This window comes from Manis javanica, chromosome 17, assembly GCF_040802235.1.
Source record: "Manis javanica isolate MJ-LG chromosome 17, MJ_LKY, whole genome shotgun sequence".
NCBI lineage: Eukaryota > Metazoa > Chordata > Mammalia > Pholidota > Manidae > Manis > Manis javanica.
The window spans coordinates 19,312,559-19,337,834 of record NC_133172.1 but is presented as its reverse complement, the minus strand read 5'-3'; the positions used below and the strand labels follow the sequence as shown (position 1 = coordinate 19,337,834).

Here is a 25,276-nt window from a genome sequence, read left to right as displayed (position 1 = left end):
GCAGAGGGGTTGTCTTTCTGCATGAAGGAGTAGTTGGAAATATTAAGGGGCACGGCGGCCAGCAGTGGGCGCTGTAGTGATACGCACAAGAAACAATTGGCTGTGTTAAGGGTGTGGTTGAGAAAGATGGTGGTGTCCTGAATGAGCTGTAATGAAGAGTAGGAGAAATGGGAAGAGGGGTGGGGATAAGAAGATGAAGAGGCGCTATCAAGAGTTTGGATAATGACTTTTTCGGAATGTCTGTTATCTGATGCAACTTGAGAGATCTGGGAATGAGGGAACATACTTTTGAGAGATATGAAGGGTACTGTGGGGGGTCGAGGACCCCCCGTAGTAAACTGAGGCTGTGACTCTGGCAGCCCATCGAGAGTCCCAGGGATCTGGGATTGATAAGGAGAATGAGCCGTTTTGATATTTCATGAAATGGTTGGAGGAGTAATACTGTGGGTACTGGAAGTTACCCATGTAGTGAATGGTGCAAGACCAGTAGGGACATCTCCTGTAGGTGTCTGGCCATCGCCTGCAATAGGCTTGTTTTTGGTCATAGAGGAAGCAGAGGTAGGGAGAATAAGGGTAGCTGCTAGTGAACACTTCAGTGGAGGGAGGAAAGTGGAGGTATAAAGGCTCAGAGCAGCTTTTCAGAGGGCAGTCTGGTGTGGCAATGAGGGCAGTAACTTTTGTTTGATGCTGTGTGTAAGTCTGTCTGACTTTGAATCGCCATACAAAGGAGGCTGGGGTGGTGGGGAAGACAATAGGAATGAGGAAAAAAAGCGAGAGAACATTAAAGGAGGAAAAAGTCATGATTCGGGTATGGATGGCAAAGGGGGTGAACGGGATTTTAGAGGAAAGAGGACAGTAAGGTCAGGAGTCTGGAGGGAGGGAGAGTCTGTAAACTTTTGTAGGTTAAGAGATCTTTTAGGTGATGTGGGGACAGAATGGTAAGGGGCGCTCTGAATGTCAGTTTATGAGCTTCTTTCTGCAAGAGCTGTCTAGCGGCTAATGCTTGTAGGCAGGGGACCCATCCCTGAACTGTGGGGTCTAATTGCTTGGAGATATAAGCTACTGGGGCAAAGCATATTGGCCTAGGACTCCTAGAGCTTGACTGGACCTCTCATGAATGTATAATGAGAAGGGCTTCGACAAATCAGGAAGATGGAGAGCTGGGGCTTCTACAAGGGCTTGACGGAGCTTAATGAAGGAGTGTCGGGGTGAGGAGGATAATGGTTTTTTAGGGGGGCTCTTGCTGAGGTTGTATAGGGGTCTTGCCAACAGGGTGCAGGGAGAAGTTAGGGATCTACGTTCTAAAATATCTGGCTAGGCTTAGAAAGGGCCTAGAAAGGAAAGGATTTTTGTCTTGGTTTTGGGAATGGGCAGGTCAGAGAGGAGCCATTTTCTGTCTAAGGTAATGGACTTTCTTTGTTGAGATAGAAGGAATCTGAGGTAAGTGATAGGAGGGGAAGAGATTTGAGCTTTGACGGGGGATACTCGGTAACTTCTGGAAGCTAGAAGGTTAAGTAGGGAGGCAGTGTCAAGTTGAGACTGTTCCCACAAGAGACTGCAGAGTAGAAGATTGTCTATGTATTATAAGGTGGACTTGGAGTGATCATGATGAAACTGTTTGAGGTCCTGAGCTAGGACCTGTCTAAAAATATGGGGACTATCTCGGAAGCTTTGTGGCAAAACTGACCAAATGAGTTGTTTAGAATGTCTTGTGTATGGGTCCGTCCAGGTGAAGATGAAAAAATCTTGGGAGCAGGGGGTCTAGAGGGATAGAAAAATGGGTCTTTGAGATCTAGGACTGAGAAGTGGGATGCTGAGGCTGTATGGATTTGGAACTAAGGGATGGATAGGGACAATGGCTATGTTGATGAGGCGAAGGTCTTGGACAAGGCGGCAAGATCCGTTGGTTTTTTTAACAGCTAATATGGGGGTATGTCTTTGAGATCTAGGACTGAGAAGTGGGATGCTGAGGCTGTATGGATTTGGAACTAAGGGATGGATAGGGACAATGGCTATGTTGATGAGGCGAAAGTCTTGGACAAGGCGGCAAGATCCGTTGGTTTTTTTAACAGCTAATATGGGGGTATTAAATGGGGAGTGAGTGGGTCTGCTTGAATGATGGGTTGGAGGCCTATGAGGGCTGAAGTGGTTAGGGGGTATTGGGCCTGACAGATATACTGAGAGGGGTCACATAATTTGATAGAGGCAGGGGGACATAGGGCCACGGAGGGGCTTGTAATGTCCCAAACTTTGGGATTTACAGGGTGTATGAGGGCATTACCGGAGCTTTCATTGGGTAGAGGGGGGTCGTCGGCTATGAGGGCCATCAGAAAGGGAGTACTGGGGGCTGTGGGAGTGGATATAGTTATGGAAACGTGGAGGAGGGAAAGGATGCTCGTCCTAGTAAAGGGATGGGACACTGGGGCATAACCAGGAAGGAGTGGGAGAAAGGTATGGGATTGTCTTGGATTGTGCATAAAAGGGGGGGGTTTAATGGGAAAATCTGTTTACCTCCTACTCTGACTATAGGAATAATGGCTGGCGTGGTAGGGCCCCGGTATTCTCACAAGACTGAGAAGGTGGCTCCTGTATCTAGGAGGAAGGAGATGGGGTGACCATCTACTGTTAAAGTAACCCTGGGCTCCTGTTTGGTGATGGAAATGGTCAGGCGAGAAGCCCCCGGGCCCCATCAATCTTCTTCTGCCAGCCCCACTACGGCGGACTTAGGATGGGGGTTGTTCGTCCAGCCTCCCCTTCGGGTGGTTGGGCAATCAGACCCCCAGTGGCCCTTTTTGTGGCATCTGGGGCATGGGGTGGTAGGAGATCAGGGGGAGGGGCACGCCCTTGACCAATGTCCCTCTTTTCTGCACTTGAAACAAGCTCTTGGGGGGGCTTGTTTGTAGAGGGGCGCTCAGGTTGTGGTTTTATCAGCTGGGCCAACATCTGGAAATTGGCCTGATCAGCCTTTTGTTTACGGCATTCTTTCTCCTCCTCCTGCTTATGGAAGACTTTAAAGGCCACTGTTAGGATCTCAGTCTGTGGGGTAGCGGGGCCCTGTTCTAACTTTTTGAGTTTAGCTTTAATGTCGGGGTAGCCTTGAGCTAGGAAGTATGTCATAAGGACATGTCTTCCTTCAGGTGTTTCTGGGTCCAGGCTGGTATACTGTAATAGGGCTTGAGTGAGTCTGTCTAAGAACTCGGAGGGGATTTCATCTCTCTTTTGAATTATGTCTTGGAGCTTTTGAAAATTGACTACTTTACAAGCTGCCCTTTTTCAGACCTGCTATTAAGCAGGAGGCAAAAATATCTCAAGAGCGGAGACTCATGGCGGTGTTATAATTTCAGTGTGGGTCTTGTTCAGGGACAGCAGTGGGGCCAATGGGATAGGTGGGGTCAGTCCTGTGGGTTTCAGTAGCCTGCATTTGGGCGAAGTCCTAAACTCGTCTACGCTCTTCAGGGAGGAGAGTATTGGCCAGGAGCATGAAAATGTCATGATGCGTGAGGCTGTAAGAATGGAGGGTCCATTGAAACTCCCTGATGTATGTCGTGGGATCAGTGGAAAAGGAACTTAGGCGTTTCTCTAGTTGGGCTAAATCTCTTAAGGAGAAAGGGACGTGAACGCGCACGATGCCTTTGGATCCTGCTACCTCCCGGAGGGGGGCGATAATTTTGGGAGGCTCTCAGGACTGAGTCTGAGGGGGACTGAAGGGTTCTGGCTCAGTCTGTGGGGGAGTGACGCGGTCTAGCCGTGCCTAGTCGAGCAGGTCCTGAAGTGCAGAAGGGGGGCAAAGAAAATAAAGAAAGATAGAATCGGACCCACATGTCACCAGCTAGCAACCCAGCTGCTTGCCTCTGCTGCTTTAGTTGGGCTTGAACTCATGACTCTGAGGTTAAGAGTCCCATGCTACTGAGCTACAGCAGGGCTCCAGTTAATTGCTTATGGAATGCATTGTTTTCTATTCCTGCCACATCGGCAAGTGGGGGAAGGGCATAGCTAGAAGCAGGGGTGGTGTTTCTACACATCTTCAAGGTCTCCCTATTTTCAGAGTGAGGAGTCTTGGCAAGATATGTTTTTGTGGACAGATAACTTCTAAGGACTGCACCGGTTGTTCTCTAGCTTGTGCTTTCCCATGATGCGTTCAGACATGGGGGAAGGTGCTTTCCCATTCTCCCTACAAACATGTGAGAAGACAAAGGCGGTCCCTAACAGGGGAGAAACAGGTGATTAGGGCAAAGATGGAGGAGGCCCCTGGGACCTAGTTAAAGGGGGGGCTGAAAGGCTCAGGCTTAATCTGCGGGGGACGAAGGCGGAGGAGGTGAGATGGGGGAGGAGATGGTGGGGGACGAAGGGAGAAGGGCTGTTGTAGGAGAAGAAGGGGAAGGGAGTGAACGGGAGGCTTCTGCGGGGGCGGCGGCTTGCAGGCTAGGAGAACTTGGGAGGGGGCGGGGAGAGGAGGAGGCGGAAAGCTTCGATATAGGGAATCTCCTTCCATTTTTTCAGGCGCTGGCAGTAGTTAATAAGATCGCGAGTGACGTTAGGATCAAGAGTTCCCCCTGTGGGCCATTGGTTTTTATTGTCTAGGGGGTATGTCGGCCAATCTTGGGAGCAATATTTACGGAGAAGTTTTGGTTTTATATCAGGCATCAGGGAGAGGGTAGCCAGATGCTTAAGCAGGCATTCAAGAGGTGAACTTTCAGGGAGGGATGAGGAGGCTCCCATGGCTAAAGGACAGAGAAGGAGACAAACAGGGGAAGACGAATGGAGATCCTCGGACTGGAAGCAGACCACAAGGAGACAAAGGGCGTCCCCGATGATCCTTGGTGGTCTGCGGAAACTCGTATACGAGTCGGAATTTCTTGGGAAGTGTGGGTCGTCACCCAGACTTCCCTAAGAAGGCAGAGTGCCGGAGTCACGAGGTACCTAGCGCTAGGCGTTTTCGGTGGATGGAGCAGAAGGAGGAGGGGGGAAAAGGGAGCGTTCTCATCCACAAAGGAGTCACCTCGTTTATGGCTGTTGGAGGGGGGTGCCTGAGAGTCGGCCGCAGCCGTGAAGGCCTGAGGCGGGGATTTATGACTGTCGGAGGAGGGGCCTGAGCATCCGCAGTAGCCGTAAAGGCTTGAGGCGGGGATTTATGGCTGTTTGGGGAGGGGCCTGAGGGTCCGCTGCAGCCGTGAAGGCCTGAGGCGGGGAGAGTTCCCTCCTCATCCCCGAGTGTCAGGGCCTTGCCGGACGATCACGGTCAATGGCACTGCGATAGCTCGGGGAAGAGTGGCCCACTCCGGGGGGAAAACTTGCCTAAAGGCCAGAGAGGAGTGGTGAGTGTGATGAGCCAGCACCGGAAAAAGAGGACAAGGGCAAGCTGCTGCTGGTGTCGGGGGAAGACGGGGCCCAGTTGGGGTGTCCCGTCTCCCGGGTTTCGGCACCAATGAAAGGAAAGGAGCGACACATAGCAGCAATTCACCGGAGAGTTCCGCTTTATTAGGGAAAGGTGCTGGGTTATATAGGAGGGGGCATGAATTGATTGAGGTGTCACTTCTATGGGGCTGGTGGCTGTTGGCTAGGTGCTGGGATTGGGAGGGGGGCGAGAGGTGATTGGGCTTCAGGTGGCGCCGGCGGGAACTGAGGACCCCAAAGAGAAGCCGGAAGTTTGCCATCTTACTGGTGGGGACCCTTCAGGTACCACCTCACACCTGTTAGAATGGCTATTACCAAAAACACAAAATATATGAAGTGTTGGTGAGGATCTGGAGAGAAAGAAACCCTCAGGTACTGTTTGTAGAAATTTAAATTGGTGGAGTCCCGTGGAAAACAGTATGTAAGTTCATTAAGAAATTAAAAATAGAACCACAATAGGATCTAGCAGTTCCATTTCTGGGTATTTATCCAAAGAAATAAAAACACTATGTCAAAGAGATATCTGTACCCCCATGTATACTGCAGCATTTTCATAATAGCAGACACATGAAAACAATTTAAGTGCCTATCAATGGACAAACAGATAAAGAGGATGTGGTGTGTGTATACATATATACATACATACATACAATGGAAGACTATTCAGCTATACAAAGGATGAAATCTTGCATTTGTGACAACATAGATGGACTCTGAAATAAGTCAGAGAAAAACAAATACCTATAATTTCACTTAAATGTGAAATTAAAAACAAGAACAAAAACAAGTTCATAGATACAGAGAATAGATTACTGGTGCCAAAGGTAAGAGGTGGGGAGTGGGCAAAATTAGTGTAGGAAGTCAAAAGTTACTAACTTCTAGTTATAAAATAAGTAAATTCTGGGGATGTGAAGTACATCATGGTGACTATAGTTATTAATACTGTGCTGTATAACTGAAAAAGGGGTAAACTGAAGTCTTCATAACAAAAAAATAACTTTTTTATGACGATAGCTTTTTTTTATGATGACTTCTTGTACTGATCATTTCGGACAGATTTGGTTAGAGTTGTCCCAGTATTTGCCTTTTTTTCTTCTATCTTATCCAATTGGGGAGTGAAAGAAGGCAGTGGACCCATTGTAATCATCATGACACAAGCTTGTCTTACCTCCTGCTTTATGCCAAGAAACAGTATCAGGGCATGATCTGGGAACACAGGAATTTGAGGTTGGCTTTTAAATGTATAATCAAAGATCTGTGTTAGTCTTCATAGCAGCATAGTTTTTGACATGACATATTTGTATCTTTGCATTACTATCATCTTTTTTGCTAAAATAACTATTTGCATTGTTTTAGAAAATAATATTAGAAAGCCTGTTTAATTTAATCCTTCATTTAAGCTATAGACTGGACATTTCAGGTAGATCTCTAGCATTTTAACAATGATGATTAGTCCATAACTTGGCAGATAATATAGTTTTAGGTATATAAAAGCTCTGGAAGCTTATTGGTTACATTCAATTTATAATCCCTCATGGAATTTTCTAAGAGTTGAAAGCTTGACAAGATTTTAATGTTTCAGTGAAATATGAATAATCCAGAAAGCATAAGCACTTGAATATCATAGTGTATTTAAATAATGAGGACTGAAATTAGATATGTATATAATTACCTCATATATAGCTATAGATGGTAGTAGTGAATCTTTGGCACAATAAGAGCAATGTAATAATTGATTATTATTTTTCTTACTTAGGTTATCAGTGGAACAGATCTGTTCTGTTTTGGAATAACTAGAATAATTATTTTACATATTATATTATAAGAAACAGAAGATGTCTTTGGGCGAACTCATATGTGTCAACACACTAATTATGTAGTTGCATCCAATAAAGCTTGAGGAAAGATGTTTAGGTCAGTGGCTTGGAGGAAAAAAAATTCCCTCAGGAAGTTTAAAATCTCTTTGTTTTAGGAATATAAGTTTTTCGTTAAACAAAATGAGCCACAGAAAATAAGTAATTTCGGGTATAAAAACATCAGATTCTATGTAAGTGTGGCTTTCCCATTAATAGCCATTCATCTTATTAAAAATTAAAGTTTTGATGTGAAGCTTTTATTTAAAAAAAGAAAGAGAAAAGACTTGTCAGTTACCAGGACATATATTAATTGACCTATGATGATCATATTCTGAGCCCATATCTTAGTAAACTCAAGATCAAGATTTCCTCATATGGTCTTCAAAGGAATTGACTAGCGACATTTAAAAACAAATACAAAAACTACACTTTAAGCAATAAAATTTATGTTTCTTAATGAAATTTCTCTCTCCCTCACTCTCTTAAAAGCAAACACAAAAACACTCCTTCAGCCTCACATTTCTCTCCAGCAAGAGGTGCATGTCTTCACTTTTTTTCTCACTTTCTCTTGAACTATCTCCACTTTGGCCTCCGCCCTACCATTTCATCAAAATTCTTTTTCTATGAGATCACCAACAAACTCTTCCTTACTAAGTTCCATGATCTGTTCTCAGTCTTTGACTTCTTTCAACTCTTGAGCATTTGGAAAAATTTCATCTTCTGTCATTGAAGTAGCTCTCTACTACTAGGGCATGACCATCTCCGGAATCTCCCCCACTTGACTTGTCACCCCATCCCAGTCTCTGACTGCTTCTTTTCTCCTCCAAACCACTGCTGGTGGTAGCTCTCCAAATCCTGCTCTTTTCTACCTTCACACTCCTCAACTATCCTGAGGGAGATCCAAGGAGAATAGGAAAGCTCCTTTTCCCTCAGGGCACATGGCAGAAACAGCCAAGTTCCAAGCCTCTTCCCAGTACCAAAAATACCTCTATAGATTGTCCCTTTTATTATGTAAACAAGGTGTCTTTAACCCCTTTTAAAATTTGCTTAGACACAGCATATACTTGTGACTCTTTTTTCTTCAACTTTCTAGATTTGCTTCTGTAAGCAACTCATAAGATCCCTCGTGTTTAGTAAACTATTAATAGTTAATTTCTTGAGATAAGTTTATTTTTCTTACTTTGTTCTTCTAATATTGTTTTTCCTAATTTACACAATAATATAAATCAATTCTAGTTCTTAATTCAAAACAACAGGGTTATTTTTACTAGTCACATCTAGCTATCCACATGTATTCTTTAGGAACATGTGAAATTAAATTGATTAAATCTCAAATATTTAAATTGTTATTGATAGAACTGGTATCTAGATTATTTATCTTTTAATGACTTTTTCCTTCTTTGTGATTTTTGTTTCTTTCAAGACAAAGAATACAGAGCTAAAGGAGACATGGATCTTTTCCTCAATTTATTTCCTAGGAATACATATAAAATATGTATATATATGACTATAATATAAAACTATCATATGAGAAATATAGGTACTGTTATAAAAGATCAGAGGAGGGAAATTGAACTCTTCCTGCACAGTATCAGGTGTATCTCCATAATGATGGCATATGAAAGAAACCTCACGAAAAGTTAGCTAACACCTAAAATACAGTCATTTGGGGGAGTCTTATAGCAATTGCATAGTCATTCAGGCATCTTTTCCCACATTATTTCTCAATTTTATTCCCAAGCAAAAAAAAAAAAATCCTTCTTCATTAAAAATTTCAACAAACAAAAAGATTCAAACTCTATGCTATTATTTTTCTAGAATGATGAACAAAACTGTAATTATCCTCACTTTTAAAGCCCACATTTTCCCATCTTTAGCAAGAGCATCTTTTTCAAATGAGCTCATGTTCCTTTTTATGCGACCCTTAAAGTCTTTTTGGTACTATCCTGTGTGACACCATGTTCCACGCTTTCCTTGGTCATTTCCTGCTCCAGAATTGGAATTGGTCATTTCTCTAGGAGGTACTCATTCTTACTGGGAGAAGTAATTAAGACCCTCTCATGGGAAATAAAAACTCTTGTTATTAGGTTGGACATTCTTTTTAGGTGCCTGCAGTGAAATAAGCTAAGAAGATAGTTTAGTAGTAGATAGACATTTTTAAGACAGACAATACTTCATGAGGTCTTATGATACTACTTTCATTCAAATTTAAGACCACAGGATTTTTATAAATCTTTTTCTGTACATATCACCTTTCTTTTACACCAAGGATCTCCAGGGAACAAGATATAATAAAGTTTGTATATTCCATAAGCATTATTTTAAATTTATTCCACTTTATACTCACACCATTCCCCCAAAATATTAATGCTTTCATTACATATCTGAGGATAGTTCAACTTTTTGCATATACTTTGCCAATTTCCTTATTAGCTGTATTATATCTACAATGTCTGGGCATATAGTCATTGCATGTTTTCCTTCACGTTTAAGCCTTTTTCAATTTTAATTCTATAACTGACTATGTGTTTAATACTCACCACCCTCCCCATGTCAATGCTTTTATAGCCATTTGGTTATCTGAAGACTGTTCTCTAGATTTCTCTGGAAGGCTCAAGAGAACAAATTACCTGAGTTCCTCCATGTTGGTAAAACTTTGTTCATGCCTTTTATTGGAAAGTCAGTTTTGCTGTATTTTATGTTGACTCCATTTTATTTTTGAGTGTGTTCAGTATGTCGTTCCTTTTTTTCCCTACAAAAAGCACTGCTGTTGAGACTCTATTGATAATCTAATTTTCTATTGTAGGATCTGAAAAATCAAAAGTTAGCATAAGTACAGCCATCTTAAAGGCTTAAATACCACCCCTTAACCTAGAAAGAGGAAAATTATTAGAATCTTGAAAAACAAGTTAGTCAGCCAGTGTTAAATGTAGTGACCTTTTTAGTTAGCTGACCTCAAATCAGCTTATCTTGCTAGAACCACCCTAAACATTCCGAAGGTAATCTTATCTAACCAGACCCCAGGATGTGGCCCCAGCCAAAGATTTATGTGTCTATGAAAAAACACTGTATTGTGATTGTGGAAAATGTTGCCCCCTTTGAAAATGCTATAAAACCTTCTGGCTTTGTGTGCTCAGGGTCCTTGTTGAGACCCGCTGCGTCGGGCTAACTTGGACCCCAGCTAGCTGGTTCCTGAATAAATTCCTCTTGCTTATTGCATCAAGAGACGCCTTTCGTGAGTGATTTGGGGCAGCGTCCTCCTCTGGGAGAATCCAACATTTGGGGGCTCGTCCGGGATCGTGCGCTCACCCCACTTCACTCCCGAAGCCGTTCTTGGAGGAAGAGGTAAGGTTAGTGGCGCCTTGGGTTGTCTGTGTTCTGTTTTCTGTTTTTCAGTGAGACCGGTCGGAATTCTGAAAGGGTACCCGTTGTCTGGCAGCTGTCCCGATCCCGTAAAGGGGTCGAGACTGCGGTCAGTAGACGTACTTGGAGCACCGCAGGCTGCAACCCTGGGGGACGCCTCGGGGAGGTTGGAGGGCCAGGGACGCCTGGTAGCCTCTCGTCTGTTTTTCTGGCAAAGTGAACCTGATGAGATAGGGTTGATTTTTGGGCGCCAGGAGTATCAACCCTCCGATTCCTTTCGGTTTCTGTTTGAAAATCTGAGAAAAACAAAAAGCGGCCACTGTGTGTCTAATTTGTGTGTGTCTTTGTTTTCTGTGTCTTTTACGTGCCTGATTATTGTTATACTGACAATGGGACAGACAGTGACGACCCCCCTTAGCCTGACGTTAGATCATTGGACGGAAGTCAGAGCGAGAGCGCATAACTTGTCAGTAGAAGTAAAAAAGGGACCGTGGCAGACTTTCTGTACCTCCGAACGGCCCACCTTCAATGTTGGGTGGCCCTCGGAGGGGACTTTTGATCTCCCCACTTTATTAGCAGTAAAAGCCATTGTCTTCCAGGATTTGCCTCAAGGACACCCGAATCAGCAACCCTATATTGTAGTCTGGCAAGAGTTGGTGAAAAACCCACCACCCTGGGTAAAGCCCTGGGTGCAGAAGAAAACGGGCCCTCGAGTTTTAGCTGCCCAGACCCAACCCCAGAGCAAGGAAAAAGAAACCACTAGAGTTCACCCTGACACTCAAGATGATTTGCTTATGGTTGATGATCCCCCTCCCTATCCTCCTGCCCCTACGGCACCCCCGGCCCCGGCACCCCTGGTCCTGGCACCCCCAGCCCCGGCACTGCCAGCCCCGGTACCCCCGGAACTGCCAGCCCCTGGTGCTGAGGCAGTGGAGCCGGCTCCAGGACCTGCCCAGGGAACTCGGCGCCGCCGAGGGGCCACCTTGGACCCACCGGGTATTTTTCCTCTCCGGTCTTATGGAGTTCCCATCCTTGGGGAAGTGGGGGACCCACCCTTCCAACCTCTGCAATATTGGCCATTCTCCTCTGCTGATTTATACAATTAGAAAGCTAACCACCCTCCTTTTTCGGAGGAACCGCAGAGACTAACGGGACTGATAGAGTCCCTGATGTTCTCTCACCAGCCCACTTGGGATGATTGTCAGCAGCTCTTACAGGTACTCTTCACCACGGAAGAAAGAGAAAGGATCCTCCTGGAGGCACGAAAAAACGTGCCTGGGACTGATGGACGACCATCGCGACTCCTTCATGATATAGAAAGGGGGTTCCCGCTGACCAGACCCAATTGGGACTTTAATTCTCCAGAAGGTAGGGAGCGACTAACCATCTATCGCCAGGCTCTGGTGGCAGGTCTTCGCGGGGCCGCAAGGCGCCCCACCAATTTGGCCAAGGTAAGAGAGGTTAGTCAGGGAGCCGCTGAGGCACCCGCAGTGTTCTTAGAATGCCTGATAGAAGCCTTCAGGCGGTATACTCCTTTTGACCCTACTTCTGAGGAGCACAGTGCTTCAGTGGCTCTTGCCTTTATCGGGCAATCAGCACCTGATACTAGGAAAAAGCTTCAGAGACTAGAAGGCTTACAGGATTTGTTGCTGAGAGATTTAGTGAAAGAAGCTGAGAAAGTTTATCATAAGAGAGAGACTGAGGAAGAGAAGGAATTAAGGAAAGAAAAGGAAAGGGAAAGTAAAGAGGAAAAGAGGGACAGGAAGCATGAGAGAAATTTAACAAAGATCTTGGCCGCAGTAGTAGAAAGTAAGGGACGCCCGCCCTCTAGTGGTAGAACTAGGAAGGCAGGGTCCCTGGGCAACCGACCTCCTTTGGATAAAGATCAGTGTGCCTACTGCAAGGAAAAGGGGCATTGGGTGAAAGAATGCCCTAAGAAACCACCACGGGGACCTCCAAAGAAGGTGTTGTCTCTGCTGGAAGATGAGGATTAGGGAAGACGGGGCTCGGAGCCCCTCCCCGAGCCTAGGGTAACCCTGAAGGTGGAGGGGCAACCCGTTGAGTTTCTGGTGGATACTGGTGCTCAACATTCTGTACTGACCCAAGCTAGAGGCCCTCTTTCTGGCAAAAAGTCTTGGGTGTTCGGGGCCACGGGCCAGAAACAATATGCATGGACTACCCAAAGAACAGTGGACTTAGGAGTGGGACAAGTAAACCACTCATTCCTTGTCATACCGGAATGCCCCACACCCTTGTTAGGAAGAGACATCTTGACCAAAGTCGGGGCCCAAATATCCTTTCAGGCTGAAGATACCCGAGTGACTGATCGAGAGAAAAAACCTTTGGGCCTAAGTATTCTGTCCATAAGATTAGAAGACGAGTACCGCCTTTTTAAGGAGCCAGGACCCTCCCGAGTTAGTCAGGGGTGGCTTAACCAGTTTCCGGGGGCCTGGGCGGAGACGGCGGGTATGGGGCTCGCTGTAAACCAGCCCCCGGTGGTCATAGAATTGAAAGCCTCAGCCTTACCAGTAACTGTAAGACAATATCCAATGAGTAAAGAATCCAGAGATGGAATTAGGCCCCATATCCAGAGGCTCATAGAGCAGGGGATATTAGTAAAATGTAAATCCCCATAGAACACTCCCTTGCTGCCTGTAAAGAAAGCGGGAACAGGAGATTATCGACCAGTGCAAGATTTAAGAGAAGTTAATAAGAAGATACAGGACATTCATCCCACTGTGCCGAACCCTTATAACCTGTTAAGCTGTCTGGCCCCGGAACACACCTGGTATACAGTCTTAGATTTAGAAGACGCCTTCTTTTGTTTGCGCCTGCACCAGAGTAGCCAACCGCTGTTTGCTTTTGAATGGAAAGACCCCTCCACAGGAACTACTGGACAATTGACCCGGACTCGCTTGCCACAAGGATTCAAGAATTCACCCACCCTCTTCGACGAGGCTTTACATCAGGACTTGGCCTTTTACCGAGCCTCCAACCCACAGGTAACTTTGTTACAATATGTTGATGACTTACTGATAGCAGCCCCTACTCAGGAAGCCTGCCAAGAGGCCACGGGAGCCCTTTTGACTGAACTTGCTAAATTGGAGTATAGGGCATCTGCCAAGAAGGCACAGATCTGCCAACAACAAGTGACTTATTTGGGATATTCCCTGAGAGTGTAGGATCTGAAGAATCAAAAGTTAGCATAAGTACAGCCATCTTAAAGGCTTAAATACCACCCCCTAACCTAGAAGGAGGAAAATTATTAGAATCTTGAAAAACAAGTTAGTCAGCCAGTGTTAAATGTAGTGACCTTTAATTAGCTGACCTCAAATCAGTTAATCATACACACCAAGCTTATCTTACTAGAACCACCCTAAACATTCCGAAGGTAATCTTATCTAACCAGACCCCAGGATGTGGCCCCAGCCAAAGATTTATGTGTCTATGAAAAAACACTGTATTGTGATTGTGGAAAATGTTGCCCCCTTTGAAAATGCTATAAAACCTTCTGGCTTTGTGTGCTCAGGGTCCTTGTTGAGACCCGCTGCGTCGGGCTAACTTGGACCCCAGCTAGCTGGTTCCTGAATAAATTCCTCTTGCTTATTGCATCAAGAGACGCCTATCGTGAGTGATTTGGGGCGGCGTCCTCCTCTGGGAAAATCCAACAAGAGAGGGGAAAAGGGGCTTACTGAAGCCCGAAAGCAGACTGTGACGCAGATCCCGGTTCCTACTACTCCGCGCCAAGTTCGCGAGTTTCTAGGGACGGCAGGGTTTTGTAGATTATGGATACCCGGATATGCCACTTTGGCCGCCCCCCTGTATCCCCTAACCAAAGGAGCAGCCCTGTTTGTTTGGGGACCTGAACAACAGCAGGCCTTTGATGATATCAAGAAGGCCCTCCTGTCGGCACCCGCTCTGGCCTTGCCAGATGTGACTAAGCCGTTCGTCCTTTTTGTGGATGAACGGAGCGGAGTGGCTCAGGGAGTGTTGACCCAACAATGGGGACCTTGGAAGAGACCTGTTGCCTATTTGTCAAAAAAATTAGACCCAGTGAGTAGCGGATGGCCTGCCTGTTTGAGAGTAGTGGCGGCCGTGGCCCTCTTGGTTAAAGATTCTGACAAACTGACACTGGGACAGAAACTCACTGTGGTTGCTCCACATGCGTTGGAGAGTGTAATTCGGCAGCCACCCGAGAGATGGATGTCGAATGCCAGAATGACTTACTACCAAACCTTACTCCTGAATCGTGATCGTGTGGAGTTTGCCCCCCCTGCCATCCTAAACCCGGCCATTCTGCTCCCCGATTCGGGGAAGGAAGTGCTCCATACCTGCCAGGAAATCCTGGCTGAGGAGACAGGGACCCGCCGGGATTTACAAGATCAGCCCTTAGGAGGACCGGGACTCCTGACTTGGTATACAGACGGGAGCAGTTACATCATGAATGGTAAGAGAATGGCTGGAGCTGCAGTAGTAGATGATGACCGGATCGTGTGGGCCAGTGGACTCCCAATGGGCACTTCTGCACAGCGAGCAGAACTCATCGCCCTGACTCAGGCTCTAAGGATGGCAGAAGGTAAGAGACTTAACGTCTACACTGACAGCTGATACGCTTTTGCCACCGCTCATATACACGGGGCTATTTATAGACAGAGAGGGCTGTTAACTTCTGCCGGGAAAGATGTAAAAAACAAACAAGAAATTTTAGATTTGTTAGAAGCCATCCATAGGCCTAAGGAAGAAGTGATAATACATTGCCCTAGACATCAGAAAGATGACTCTCCAATAGCTCGAGGAAACCGGAGGGCGGACCAAGCCGCAAAGCAAGCAGCTCAGGGAATGAGCATTTTACCCCTCCAAGTGTATCCAGAAGCCACCCACATTAAGAGCTTCCAGTATACACCTGAAGATCTCACTTGTATAAACAAATTAGGGTTCAAAAATTCCTCGCCCCAAGAGATATACAAGTCTGAAAAAGGGAAAGTTGTCCTGCCCCAGAGAGAGGCAGAAGAATACTTAAGGCAATTACATCAATTGACACATTTGAGAGCAAAAAACCTAAAGACCTTGGTTTGAGACTCCCCTTATCATGTTATTAGATTAGGAAAATTGGCTGACAAGGTTGTAAAAAATTGTGTTCCCTGTCAATTAGTAAATGTGAGCAAAAATCAAGCAATATCCGGGAAAAGACTTCGAGGAGATCGCCCAGGAGCTTATTGGGAAGTTGACTTCACTGAAATTAAGCCTGCTAAGTATGGATATAAGTACCTTCTAGTTTTCCTAGACACATTTTCAGGATGGACAGAGGCATTCCCCACCAAAACTGAGACAGCTCAGACGGTGTCTAAAAAGATCCTTGAAGAAATATTTCCCAGGTTTGGGATCCCAAAAGTAATCGGCTCCGACAACGGCCCTGCCTTTGTTGCACAGGTAAGTCAGGGATTGGCCAAGATCCTGGGGACAGATTGGAAATTGCATTGTGCATACAGGCCCCAGAGCTCAGGACAGGTAGAAAGGATGAACAGAACTCTAAAAGAGACCTTGACTAAATTGTCCATAGAGACTGGCTTATGTGATTGGTTAGTCCTCCTTCCCTTCGCTCTGTTTAGAGTCAGGAACACTCCCGGCCACTTTGGACTAACGCCCTTTGAAATAATGTTTGGGGCCCCGGCCCCGCTCCAATCAGCACATCTTCATACATTCCCCGAGTGTGCAACTAATAAGTTTTTGCTTGAAAGGTTACGAGCCTTGGAGGCTGTGCAGAAAGAGGTGTGGGCCTCCATTAAGGAAGCCTATCGGCCAGAGGACCTCTCAGTACCTCACCAGTTCCAGGTGGGAGACCCTGTCTACATGAGAAGACACCAAACAGGAAACCTCGAGCCGCGGTGGAAGGGACCTTTCATCGTCCTCCTGACTACTACTCCCACAGCCGTGAAAGTGGACGGTGTCTCCTCCTGGATACACGCTTCACATCTAAAGAAGGCACCCCCACCGGACCCGGACTGGCGAGTAACTCGGACTGATAACCCCCTTAAGCTTCGCTTGTGTAGAAAGAACTATGTTATTAGTGATTCTGATGTTCCTGCTACCTCCAACCCACCAGAACCCTAACCCTCATGAACCCAGGTTACTGACATGGCAAATCATTACCCCAGCTTCCCGCCAAGTAGTAGTCCAGTTAACAGAACAACACCCTAAGAGAACCTGGTGGCCTACCCTCACTGTAGATATATGCACTCTTTTCAAACAAGACCCCTGGTACGAAGATAAAGTTGGGGTACCCGGATGTGGCACTCGGGATTATACAGTGCATTGGGGCCCTGGGACTATGAAAGAGATCCAAAGTACCTGCTTCTATGTATGCCCGGCCCCCTCAACCGATGCCGAGGTCTCACAGTGTGGTAGGCAGACAGATTTTTTTTGTAAAAATTGGGGTTGTGAGCAGACAGGGACATGCCATTGGCTGACAGGAAGTGCAGGGCAACCTCCTCCAGGCCTCATAAAAATCCAACGGGGTGCCACTCGTGCCCAATGCAGGACTAATCCCACCTGCAATCTTATTGACATCTCCTTCACAGATGCAGGAAAAAGGGCGACAAACTGGGAAAAAGGGCTTACATGGGGACTAAGACTCTACCAGAGTGGCTATGATAATGGAGTCTTGTTCATGCTCAGGCTTAAGGTAGAGACTCTCCCGGCTATCCCAGTGGGACCCAACGCTGTCCTGTGGGATTGGCCGCGTCTCCCAGCCCCAGCCCCCGAGCAGACCCTAGCCCCACCTGTGGACTCTACCACCACTCCCTCTGTCTCCACTCTTGGCCAAGTTACCCCTTTTCCTAGCACAGGACAATGCCTTCTCAACCTCCTTGAAGGGGCTTTTCAGGCCTTAAACACCACCAATCCTAAAACTACTGAATCCTGTTGGTTGTGTTTCTCTTCTGGGCCACCTTATTATGAAGAATTAAGATTGTTGGGCAGTTTTAACAGGACGACCCGTCACGAGATCTGTAGCTGGGGGAGCCATAGGAAACTAACCCTGACCGAAGTAACTGGAAGAGGAAGATGTTTAGGTACAGTTCTCCCCATCCATAAAGCTTTGTGTAATGAAACCATAGCTGTAACCTCCTCAGGTAAAAATGAGTATCTAGTCCCTCCTCCCGAGGGATGGTGGGCTTGTAACACTGGAGTGACCCCATGTGTCTCTACTTCTGCCTTCAACTCCTCCCGTGATTTCTGTATCATGGTTCAGCTGGTGCCCAGGTTGATGTATTATGATGATCTCTCATTCGTAGCTGAATTTGAACCTAGGCATAGATATAAGAGAGAGCCAGTCTCGCTGACCTTAGCCGTGTTGTTAGGGATAGGAGTCGCAGCCGGAGTGGGAACGGGGGCAGCCGCTATTGTCCAAAAGAACCAACATTATGAAGGACTAAGGACAGCTATTGATGAAGACTTAAAGACCATAGAGCAATCCATTACAAAACTTGAAAAATCTCTGACTTCCCTCTCTGAGGTAGTCTTGCAGAATAGACGAGGGCTGGATCTGCTGTTCCTAAAAAAAGAGGACTGTGTGCAGCTTTAAAAGAAGAATGCTGCTTTTATGCAGACCATTCTGGAATAGTAAGAGATTCAATGTCAAAACTTAGGGAAAGGCTAGACCAGAGAAAGAAAGAACGGGAAGCCGGCCAAGGGCTATTTGAATCTTAGTTCACTAGATCCCCATGGTTTACAACCCTGATATCCACTCTGGCTGGGCCCTTACTCATCCTTGTGTTGCTCCTCACTTTAGGACCCTGCATATTAAATCGGCTGATAACTTTTGTTAGAGAAAGAGTGAGTGCTGTTCATGTACTGATGTTGAGACAACAATATCATTCACTCACCCCACAAGAAGATACAAACATTCCATGATTGGAATGCCCCTAAAGAGAAGTGGGGAAATGTAGGATCTGAAAAATCAAAAGTTAGCATAAGTACAACCATCTTAAAGGCTTAAATACCACCCCCTAACCTAGAAAGAGGAAAATTATTAGAATCTTGAAAAACAAGTTAGTCAGCCAGTGTTAAATGTAGTGACCTTTTTAGTTAGCTGACCTCAAATCAGCTTATCTTGCTAGAACCACCCTAAACATTCCGAAGGTAATCTTATCTAACCAGACCCCAGGATGTGGCCCCAGCCAAAGATTTATGTGTCTATGAAAAAACACTGTATTGTGATTGTGGAAAATGTTGCCCCCTTTGAAAATGCTATAAAACCTTCTGGCTTTGTGTGCTCAGGGTCCTTGTTGAGACCCGCTGCATCGGGCTAACTTGGACCCCAGCTAGCTGGTTCCTGAATAAATTCCTCTTGCTTATTGCATCAAGAGACGCCTTTCGTGAGTGATTTGGGGTGGCGTCCTCCTCTGGGAGAATCCAACACTATCTTATGTAAGCTTTTGTCTTGATATCCAGATGAGTTTTTGATTTTAAAAATCTTAAGTTCAATTATTTTAATACAATATGTTTTGCAGTTAATCATTCTGTATCCAAATTCTTAGGTACCCAATGAACTTTTCCAGTATGAACTTTTTTTTTAACATCAGGAAAATTATAAGTTACAGGTTATTTTTTTTGTGTTATTTCCCACATTGTTTTCTTCAAAAAGTCCAGTCATGTATATTTTTATCTTCTTTGACTTTCTTCAATAATTGTTTATTGAATTCTTTTCAAGTTTCTTTTTGATTTTTGAAATTGCCTTTTTAATCTTCTGAATTTAAAAAGGCATTTTCTGCTGTATTCTTCCATGTATATCTTCTTATTACAATACCTTTAAGTCATGTTTTTCTTCTATTTTTAATTGTTGCCTGAGGTTTATTACTTCATTTCTGTATTATTCTAATTCTCACTCATGCTGCTTTTTCATGTCATATCATTTTCGAAAGGTTTATAACTCACCTTAAATTTTTAACTTGTTAGGTATATTAATCTGCATTTTCTTATAAAAAATATGTATGAAATTTGACCTTGTTATGTGTTGATTATTCTTATACAAAAGAGTGTTACTGAAGTTTTAAAAGAAGGCATGGCTCAGAGTCTTTACTAACTTAGAAAATAACAGAATATGGAGCCCTGAGATTATAAAAAAAAAAATACTAGCATGCTTTTCGGGATTTTCTGGGTCTATTGCCCCTACCTCACTTTTATCTGGCCATTTTTCTTCTTTTCTGTCTGTCTATATCTTAATTTTTATTCCACTCTCATCTATTTCTCCTCAGTATATAGTTCTGTCTTGGCAGGGAACCCTACCTAGTCACTTTGGGGAGCTCTTAAAGGGTAGAATCATCTAGCCCTCTAGAGCTTGTTATGGACCCATATGCTCATCCACTATTTCACTGGGCAAGCCTCCTTCCCTTGTGAGCTTCTGTCCAAGTTGTCCTCATAGCTGCTTCTACAGCTTTCAGCTGTGTCAGGTGCCTTTAGCTTCCATTTGCTTTCTGCTTCGTGTACATGGACACCTTGCAGGTTTTGTGGATTTGTTTTGTTTTGTTTTAAATTCAGCCTACTTATATTTTGGGATCCATGGAGGTAATTTGTCACCTAGTTTTGTTGTAAATATTGTCCATGAGTTTTAGTTTTTGCTAAACAATTTTACTATCTTTTCATGTGATAATTTTTAAAAAATGAACTACTGTCATTACTACCATTTATCAAGAATCTTCCACAGTTAACATTTCCCCAAATACTTGAAATATATTCTTCACTGGGAAAGTTTCTCTGGATATCCAGTACTTATTGGATTGCTAAATACAAAACTCCTTTCTAGAGATTAATGAAATATTTTTTATCTAATATTTTATCCAATTATTTTATCTAATATTACTGCTATTTATCTAACATTTTTTTCATTACCTATTTTTTTGGCTTTTTCTGTTTGTTTTATATCTATTTTGTCATCTATTTGATTGAGCTTTTTCATTTTTAATCTACTAAAATGTAATTCTCATTTTCCTTTTTTGAAGTAACTGCAAAGATCTACTAATTCTTTTCTCTATGTCTCTTTAATTGCATGGCTAAGCTGGTTGAGAAAATGAAAAGCTTCAAAGACCCAAAAAGGTAAGAAACTACAAACCCATATACATATGTATATATAACCCATACATACATATATATATATATAAACTCCAAACTACATATACATACGTATACATGCATGTATACGTATGTATATATAAAATGCATTTTTATAATTTGTATTTTTGAGTTTAAAAATTATACCTTACTTAAATAGGCATTTGCAGAAGTTGGGTTAAGGAAACTATTAAATAAACAAGCCCAAAGTCAAAATCCTAAAACATGACAGACTGCTCATGAAAACTGAAAATGGATATTCAGGATTGTCTGATGCCTCCCTCCATCCTCAAGATGCTGTTCATGTTGGACATGCTCTAATTACCTACAAAACTGTATTTTGGGAATTCCATGAGGTAGCATTTACAAAATAATTTGAAAATAATAAAATCCATGTAAATGCAAGATATTCTTATTACAAAATAATGCTATTTTGCCTTTACTAACAGACCCTGAATTTACCATTCACTCTTTTCACCTCGATTCTTTTTAAGTGGTAGCTAGTAGGTGCTCCTGTCCTAATAAATTAGTTTTATACAAGGCTCTAACTCCTACAGGCATGTAAAACTGAGCCTGTTTTCTTTCTACAGATTTTACTAAACACATGGATATGGCTAAGTCCCAGGGTGATATAGTGTTCAAAAGCAAAAATATAAAACCTGCATATTTCCTCTGTGGACAATCTATTCTAAGAATGATATCAGTGGTCCTTTGAAATAGTCCATGTGGTACATAATAATGCTGTTGTATCTCAGAATAGGGTTTCTTTTAGTCATTTACATCATTGTTTCAAAAGACACATATTTTCTGAAGCCAAAGCACAATTATAAGTTTCCAAAGATAACCACTACTTAGGAGGAGGCAGAGCTAATAGATTTTAACCAAAATGATGGCACAACCCCAAAGGAAGAGATACAAAGTTTGTTATAATTTACATCCAATCTCAACTTGCTACATCCAAAATGCTTTAAAAAAAAATCACAGAAGATATAGTAAAATAGCTGCCAAATGGAATAGTGTGTGACCCTCATCCTAGCAGTATGGTAAGTGGTTTACAGATTGAACATATATGGAAAACAAAGGATCTTTTTATATTCCCCCAGGAAATTTAGGCAGTCAGATGTTCTATTATTGTGTTCTATTATATTATGAAAAACAATTCAGGAATTGGAAATGTGGGGGTGTATGAATTTCCATATTTCATAAGAAAACATGTAACTTCTAAAATACAATTCTCAGCAAAAAATATTATCTTTGGAATGCTATTAATATCATATGCTTATATTCAGTGTCTTCTAAATGTAAGTTCTCCCTATAGAGTTGGCTCTGTTTAAGTGTATGTTTTCCCAATAGCTTATTTCTTATCAGAGAATTTAGAACAAAAGAGACAGCACACTTCTGGACCAGATCAACTCTTTTTCTCTCATCATATTGAGAAAGAATCTGTGATTCAGAGAGCTTACTTACTAAGAGTATAAAATAAAATCTTAACATATTGTGCTCAAAAGCTATCTTATTGAATGCATGAATGAATTAATCTTACCTAATCAGTGGGAAAAGTAGCATAGCACACAATTTTGCTCTTGAGCCTTACTCTCTTGGTCAAATATTTAATGGTGAGGTCTTTTGTCATGATATATGTTTTAAATAGAGATGTAAAGCCATACTAAGTGAACAATAATTTGCATATCTTAGCTTGTGCTATCAGCATGAATTCCAGATGTAATTTTAGTGCTATGAGTTTTCTATATTTTATGTTTCCCCCATGATAAACAATGATAATCTGTTTGCTATTTCATCTAAACTCTGAAAGAACCTTGTGAGAGGTAGACAGCATGACTATTAAGAGAAAACTAAGAATCCACATTATTATAAAACCTGTTAGGAATCTGCTGATGCATTTTCATATATCCCCAAGGAGTTTAGTTTGTTATTTATTGTTTAGAAAGTAATAACAATATTTTATGTATAAATATGTTACACTTGTATGTAGTTGGGGACAATGAGGATGTGTGGCTCCCTCTTTTGTCATAATCTGCCACTAAGATTCCATATGCCTAGACTTGTTTATAGGCCTCTTCCAAGAGCTTACTGATGGACAGTCCACAAAGTCTACCACAACAGAAGTTTAAAAAAGAAGACTCACCTTGCTGAAAGTATGAAAACAAAAAAATATTTTGTCCGGTTTATCTCCAGGGACTTGGGTCTCACACTGCTTTGGAGAAAATTTGCTGGGAAAAAAAAAATTTTGAATAACTAGTTTTCCTCCCAACAAACAAAAGTCCAGGACCAGAGAAATTCACTGGTAAATTCCACCAAACATTTAAAGAAGAATCAAGATCACGAACAAGATACCACTCTTGTTCCCACTTTCACCACTTTTATTCAACACAGTATCCACAGTATCGGAAGTCTTAGGTAGAGCAATCAGGCAAGAAAAGAAGTGAGTTATCCAAATCACAAAAGAAGTGAAACTGTCACTCTCTGTAGATGACATGGTAATATACATAGAAAACCCTAAAGAGTCCACCAAGAAAATTGTTAGAACTAATAATTTAATAAAGTTGCAGGGTACAAAGTCAATGTGCAAAAATCAATTGCATTCCTAGACACTAATAACAAGCTACCAGAAAGAGAAATAAAAAATAAAATCACATTTAAAATTATATCAAAAAGAATAAAACACCCAGGATTAAATTTAATCAAGGAGGTTAAAGGCCTGTACAGTGAGAACTGTAAGATACTGATAAAAGAAAATGAAGAAACAAATAAAAGGAAAGATCTTCTGAGCTCATGGATTAGAAGAATTAGTACTCTTAAAAATGTCCATACTATCTAAAAAGCCACCTACAGATTCAGTGCAATACCTATCAAAATATCAATAACAATTTTTTCATATAAATGGACAAACAATCCTAAAGTTTATATAGAATCACAAAAAATCCTGCATGGCCAAAGCAATCTTGAGAATCTTGGCAATGATGTTTTTGGATTTAATAACAAACACAAAAACACAAAATCAAAATAAGTAGGGCTACATAAACTAAAGAGTTTATACACATCAAAGGAAACCATCAACATAATGGCAAACAACCAAATGGGAAATAAGTTTTTGCAAGTCATATGTCTGATAAGGAGTTAATATCCAAAACACATTAAGAAATCCTACAACTCAAAAGCAAAAAACCCCAAAAAACCTGTTAGAAAGTGGGCAGAGGATCTGAATAAACGTTTTTACAAAGAAAACATGAAGATGGCCAATAGGTAGGTGAAAATGTATTAAACATCACTGCTCATCAGGGAAGCAGAAATCAAAACTACAAGATACCACCTCACACCTGTTAAAATGGCTATTATCAAAAAGACAAGAAATAACAAATGCTAGTGATGAAGTGGAGAAAAGGGAACCTTGCACATACTGGAGCCACTATGTTGGAGCCACTATGGAAAAAGGTATGAAACTTCCTCAAAAAATGAAGGAGAACTACCATGTGATCCAATAACTCCACTTCTGGGTCTGTATCCACAGGAAATGAAAACTAAGTTGAAATGATTTCAATACCTCCGTGTTTACTGGAGCATTGTTTAAAATAGCCAAGTCATAGAAACAACCAATGTGTCTATTAATGAATGAATAAAGAAAATGTTTACATATACAAAGGAATACTATTCACTCATAAAAGAAGGAAATCCTGCCATTTGCAACAAAATGGATGTACCTTGAGGACATTATGCTAAGTGAAATAAGTCACACAGATAAAGACAAATAGTTGCAGTGTCATTTGTATGTAGAATTTTAAAAAATAAAGACTTCCAGTTGTAAAATAAATCTTGAGAATGTAACATACAGCATGGTGACTATGGTGACTACAGTTCATACTGTATATTGTATTGAAGGTGTTAAGAAGTAATATCTTAAAAGTTCTCATCACAAGGAAAACAATTTTAACTGTGTGGTGATGGACATTAACTGAACTTATTGTAGTGATCATTTGTCAAGTATATCTCAATTTAAAAATTTGAAGCAGAAATAATGAAATAACTATTTTGTTCACACTAAAGTCTTTGGAGAATCTGTGAGGGAAAGGAATCTTTTCAGGAACCACCAACTACAATAGCATCAGGGGACCTGGCAGCAGAATATGTCACAGCAATTCTGTCAGAAGTGGCTAGAAGCATCCAGGGATTACTAGTAAACTAGTTGGAAAAACTGAAGTCAGCATAGAGGTATGACTAGGAAATACCTCTAGTCAGCCTAGAGGTATTCCCACAGAAAATAGGGAGGTGCTTTCCTTGGCTTTGGGATTTAGGGTAGGGCTTGCTAATCAGTACAAGCCTCAGAGGTCAGTGAGTTTGACAAAACTCACCCACAGAGAACAGGAAACACCTACATGTGAGAATGATTTTGAAGACAGGTTCAGGTCTTACTCCAGAAATTACAGAGGAAACTCATGAAGTTACTGGTGTAAATTTGGCTCTGTTTTTGTTTCTTGATGCAATAGCCTAAAGATAGTTGAGCTAAGATAAGAGCACCTATAAAAATAAAAGTGCTTTTT

General features: G+C 42.6%; 1 pseudogene; it reads left to right on the top strand.

Annotated features, from left to right (window-relative positions):
- Positions 1–11,782: 11,782 nt before the first annotated feature.
- The window catches only part of LOC140846982 (tRNA methyltransferase 10 homolog A pseudogene), a 74,009-nt pseudogene continuing 60,515 nt past the window's right edge, over positions 11,783–25,276 (top strand).